We start from the raw sequence: 6,858 nt of genomic DNA, 5'->3' as shown, positions 1-6,858 counted from the left end.
TGGGTTCGAACACTCAAACACCTACACGGATTCTCCTGCACAGTGACAGATATGTAAATACGGCGTTTACTTACCATTTCTTGCGCATTACGGTTCGAACACTCGAACACCTATATGGATTCTCCTAGACAGTGGCAGATATGTAAATACGGCGTTTACTTACCATTTCTCACGCATTAGGGTTCGAACACTCGAACACCTACACGGATTCTCCTGCACAGTGACAGATATGTAAATACGGCGTTTACTTACCATTTCTTGCGCATTACGGTTCGAACACTCGAACACCTATACGGATTCTCCTGCACAGTGGCAGATATGTAAATACGGGGTTTCCGTACCATTTCTTGCACATTACGGTTCGAACACTCGAACACCTATACGGATTCTCCTGCACAGTGGCAGATATGTAAATACGGGGTTTCCGTACCATTTCTTGCGCATTACGGTTCGAACTCTCGAACACCTATACGGATTCTCCTGCACGGTGGCAGATATGTAAATACGGGGTTTTCGTACCATATCTTGCGCATTACGGTTCGAACACTCGAACACCTATACGGATTCTCCTGCATAGTGGCAGATATGTAAATACGGGGTTTACATACCATTTCTTGCGCATTACGGTTCGAACACTCGAACACCTATACGGATTCTCCTGCACAGTGGCAGATATGTAAATACGGGGTTTACATACCATTTCTTGCGCATTACGGTTCGAACACTCGAACACCTTTACGGATTCTCCTGCACAGTGGCAGATATGTAAATACGGGGTTTCCTTACCATTTCTTGCGCATTACGGTTCGAACACTCGAACACCTATACGGATTCTCCTGCATAGTGGCAGATATGTAAATACGGGGTTTCCGTACCATTTCTTGCGCATTACGGTTCGAACACTCGAACACCTATACGGATTTCCTGCACAGTGGCAGATATGTAAATACAGGGTTTACATACCATTTCTTGCGCATTACGGTTCGAACACTCGGACACCTATACGGATTCTACTGCACAGTGGCAGATATGTAAATACGGGGTTTCCTTACCATTTCTTGCGCATTACGGTTCGAACACTAGAACACCTATACGGATTCTCCTGCACAGTGGCAGATATGTAAATACGGCGTTTACTTACCATTTCTTGCGCATTACGGTTCGAACACTCGAACACCTATACGGATTCTCCTGCACAGTGGCAGATATGTAAATACGGCGTTTACTTACCATTTCTCACGCATTAGGGTTCGAACACTCGAACACCTATACGGATTCTCCTGCACAGTGGCAGATATGTAAATACGGGGTTCACATACCATTTCTTGCGCATTACGGTTCGAACACTCGAACACCTATACGGATTCTCCTGCACAGTGACAGATATGTAAATACGGCGTTTACTTACCATTTCTCACGCATTACGGTTCGAACACTCGAACACCTATTCGGATTCTCCTGCACAGTGGTAGATATGTAAATACGGGGTTTACATACCATTTCTTACGCATTACGGTTTGAACACTCGAACACCTATACGGATTCTCCTGCACAGTGGCAGATATGTAAATACGGCGTTTACTTACCATTTCTTGCGCATTACGGTTCGAACACTCGAACACCTATACGGATTCTCCTGCACAGTGGCAGATATGTAAATACGGCGTTTACTTACCATTTCTCACGCATTAGGGTTCGAACACTCGAACACCTATACGGATTCTCCTGCACAGTGGCAGATATGTAAATACGGGGTTTATATGCCATTTCCTGCGCATTACGGTTCAAACACTCGAACACCTATATGGATTCTCCTAGACAGTGGCAGATATGTAAATACGGCGTTTACTTACCATTTCTCACGCATTAGGGTTCGAACACTCGAACACCTACACGGATTCTCCTGCACAGTGGCAGATATGTAAATACGAGGTTTACATACCATTTCTTGCGCATTACGGTTCGAACACTCGAACACCTATACGGATTCTCCTGCACAGTGGCAGATATGTAAATACGGGGTTTCCGTACCATTTCTTGCACATTACGGTTCGAACACTCGAACACCTATACGGATTCTCCTGCACAGTGGCAGATATGTAAATACGGGGTTTCCGTACCATTTCTTGCGCATTACGGCTCGAACTCTCGAACACCTATACGGATTCTCCTGCACGGTGGCAGATATGTAAATACGGGGTTTTCGTACCATATCTTGCGCATTACGGTTCGAACACTCGAACACCTATACGGATTCTCCTGCATAGTGGCAGATATGTAAATACGGGGTTTACATACCATTTCTTGCGCCTTACGGTTCGAACACTCGAACACCTATACGGATTCTCCTGCACAGTGGCAGATATGTAAATACGGGGTTTACATACCATTTCTTGCGCATTACGGTTCAAACACTCGAACACCTATACGGATTCTCCTGCACAGTGGCAGATATGTAAATACGGGGTTTCCTTACCATTTCTTGCGCATTACAGTTCGAACACTCGAACACCTATACGGATTATCCTGCATAGTGGCAGATATGTAAATACAGGGTTTCCGTACCATTTCTTGCGCATTACGGTTCGAACACTCGAACACCAATACGGATTCTCCTGCACAGTGGCAGATATGTAAATACGGGGTGTCCGTACCATTTGTTGTGCATTACGGTTCGAACACTCGAACACCTATACGGATTCTCCTGCACAGTGGCAGATATGTAAATACGGGGTTTACATACCATTTCTTACGCATTACGGTTTGAACACTCGAACACCTATACGGTTTCTCCTGCATAGTGGCAGATATGTAAATACGGCGTTTACTTACCATTTCTTGCGCATTACGGTTCGAACACTCGAACACCTATACGGATTCTCCTGCACAGTGGCAGATATGTAAATACGGGGTTTATATGCCATTTCTTGCGCATTACGGTTCGAACACTCGAACACCTATATGGATTCTCCTAGACAGTGGCAGATATGTAAATACGGCGTTTACTTACCATTTCTCACGCATTAGGGTTCGAACACTCGAACACCTGCACGGATTCTCCTGCACAGTGGCAGATATGTAAATACGGGGTTTACATGCCATTTCTTGCGCATTACGGTTCGAACACTCGAACAACTATACGGATTCTCCTGCACAGTGGCAGATATGTAAATATGGCGTTTACTTACCATTTCTCACGCATTAGGGTTCGAACTCTCGAACACCTATACGGATTCTCCTGCACAGTGGCAGATATGTAAATACGGGGTTTACATACCATTTCTTGCGCATTACGGTTCGAACACTCGAACACCTATACGGATTCTCCTGCACAGTGGCAGATATGTAAATACGGGGTTTACATACCATTTCTTGCGCATTACGGTTCGAACACTCGAACACCTATATGGATTCTCCTAGACAGTGGCAGATATGTAAATACGGCGTTTACTTACCATTTCTCACGCATTAGGGTTCGAACACTCGAACACCTACACGGATTCTCCTGCACAGTGGCAGATATGTAAATACGGGGTTTACATACCATTTCTTGCGCATTATGGTTTGAACACTCGAACACCTGTACGGATTCTCCTACACACTGGCAGATATGTAAATACGGGGTTTCCGTACCATTTCTTGCGCATTACGGTTCGAACACTCGAACACCTATTCGGATTCTCCTGCACAGTGGCAGATATGTAAATACGGGGTTTCCGTACCATTTCTTGCGCATTACGGTTCGAACTCTCGAACACCTATACGGATTCTCCTGCACAGTGGCAGATATGTAAATACGGGGTTTTCGTACCATATCTTGCGCATTACGGTTCGAACACTCGAACACCTATACGGATTCTCCTGCACAGTGGCAGATATGTAAATACGGGGTTTACATACCATTTCTTGCGCATTACGGTTCGAACACTCGAACACCAATTCGGATTCTCCTGCACAGTGGCACATATGTAAATACGGGGTGTCCGTACCATTTCTTGTGCATTACGATTCGAACACTCGAACACCTATACGGATTCTCCTACACAGTGGCAGATATGTAAATGTGGCGTTTACTTACCATTTCTCACGCATTAGGGTTCGAACACTCGAACACCTATACGGATTCTCCTGCACAGTGGTAGATATGTAAATACGGGGTTTATATATCATTTCCTGCGCATTACGGTTCGAACACCCAAACACCTATACGGATTCTCCTGCACAGTGGCAGATATGTAAATACGGCGTTTACTTAGCATTTCTCACGCATTTGGGTTCGAACACTCAAACACCTATACGGATTCTCCTGCACAGTGGCAGATGTGTAAATACGGGGTTCACATACCATTTCTCACGCATTAGGGTTCGAACACTCGAACACCTATACAGATTCTCCTGCACAGTGGCATATACGTAAATACGGCGTTTACTTACCATTTCTCACGCATTAGGGGGTCGAACACTCGAACACCTACACGGATTCTCCTGCACAGTGGCAGATATGTAAATACGGGGTTTACATGCCATTTCTTGCGCATTACGGTTCGAACACTCGAACAACTATACGGATTCTCCTGCACAGTGGCAGATATGTAAATACGGCGTTTACTTACCATTTCTCACGCATTAGGGTTCGAACTCTCGAACACCTATACGGATTCTCCTGCACAGTGGCAGATATGTAAATACGGGGTTTACATACCAGTTCTTGCGCATTACGGTTCGAACACTCGAACACCTATACGGATTCTCCTGCACAGTGGCAGATATGTAAATACGGGGTTTACATACCATTTCTTGCGCATTACGGTTCGAACACTCGAACACCTATATGGATTCTCCTAGACAGTGGCAGATATGTAAATACGGCGTTTACTTACCATTTCTCACGCATTAGGGTTCGAACACTCGAACACCTACACGGATTCTCCTGCACAGTGGCAGATATGTAAATACGGGGTTTACATACCATTTCTTGCGCATTATGGTTTGAACACTCGAACACCTGTACGGATTCTCCTGCACAGTGGCAGATATGTAAATACGGGGTTTCCGTACCATTTCTTGCGCATTACAGTTCGAACACTCGAACACCTATACGGATTCTCCTGCACAGTGGCAGATATGTAAATACGGGGTTTCCGTACCATTTCTTGCGCATTACGGTTCGAACTCTCGAACACCTATACGGATTCTCCTGCACAGTGGCAGATATGTAAATACGGGGTTTTCGTACCATATCATGCGCATTACGGTTCGAACACTCGAACACCTATACGGATTCTCCTGCACAGTGGCAGATATGTAAATACGGGGTTTACATACCATTTCTGGCGTATTACGGTTCGAACACTCGAACACCTATACGGATTCTCCTGCACAGTGGCAGATATGTAAATACGGGGTTTACATACCATTTCTTGCGCATTACGGTTTGAACACTCGAACACCTATACGGATTCTCCTGCACAGTGGCAGATATGTAAATACGGGGTTTCCTTACCATTTCTTGCGCATTACGGTTCCAACACTCGAACACCTATACGGATTCTCCTGCACAGTGGCAGATATGTAAATACGGCGTTTACTTACCATTTCTCACGCATTACGGTTCGAACACTCGAACACTTATACGGATTCTCCTGCACAGTGCCAGATATGTAAATACGGGGTTTCCGTACCATTTCTTGCGCATTACGGTTTGAACACTCGAACACCTATACGGATTCTCCTCCACAGTGGCAGATATGTAAATACGGGGTTTACATACCATATCTGGCGCATTACGGTTCGAACACTCGAACACCTATATGGATTCTCCTTGACAGTGGCAGATATGTAAATACGACGTTTACTTTCCATTTCTCACGCATTAGGGTTCGAACACTCGAACACCTACACGGATTCTCCTGCACAGTGGCAGATATGTAAATACGGGGTTTACATACCATTTCTTCCGCATTACGGTTCGATACCTCGAACACCTATACGAATTCTCCTGCACAGTGGCAGATATGTAAATACGGCGTTTCCTTACCATTTCTTGCGCATTACGGTTTGAACACTCGAACACCAATACGGATTCTCCTGCACAGTGGCAGATATGTAAATACGGGGTGTCCGTACCATTTCTTGTGCATTACGGTTCGAACACTCGAACACCTATACGGATTCTCCTACACAGTGGCAGATATGTAAATACGGCGTTTACTTACCATTTCTCACGCATTAGGGTTCGAACACTCGAACACCTATACGGATTCTCCTGCACAGTGGCAGATATGTAAATACGGGGTTTACATATCATTTCCTGCGCATTACGGTTCGAACACTCGAACACCTATACGGATTCTCCTGCACAGTGGCAGATATGTAAATACGGCGTTTACTTAGCATTTCTCACGCATTTGGGTTCGAACACTCAAACACCTATACGGATTCTCCTGCACAGTGGCAGATATGTAAATACGGGGTTCACATACCATTTCTTGCGCATTATAGTTCGAACACTCGAACACCTATACGGATTCTCCTGCACAGTGGCAGATATGTAAATACGGCGTTTACTTACCATTTCTCACGCATTAGGGTTCGAACACTCGAACACCTACACGGATTCTCCTGCACATTGGCAGATATGTAAATACGGGGTTTACATGCCATTTCTTGCGCATTACGGTTCGAACACTCGAACAACTATACGGATTCTCCTGCACAGTGGCAGATATGTAAATACGGCGTTTACTTACCATTTCTCACGCATTAGGGTTCGAACTCTCGAACACCTATACGGATTCTCCTGCACAGTGGCAGATATGTAAATACGGGGTTTACATACCATTTCTTGCGCATTACGGT

Source organism: Camellia sinensis, chromosome 6 (assembly GCF_055761805.1).
Source record: "Camellia sinensis isolate YWXY chromosome 6, ASM5576180v1, whole genome shotgun sequence".
Classification (NCBI taxonomy): Eukaryota; Viridiplantae; Streptophyta; class Magnoliopsida; order Ericales; family Theaceae; genus Camellia; species Camellia sinensis.
Note: the sequence above shows the minus strand (reverse complement) of the source record.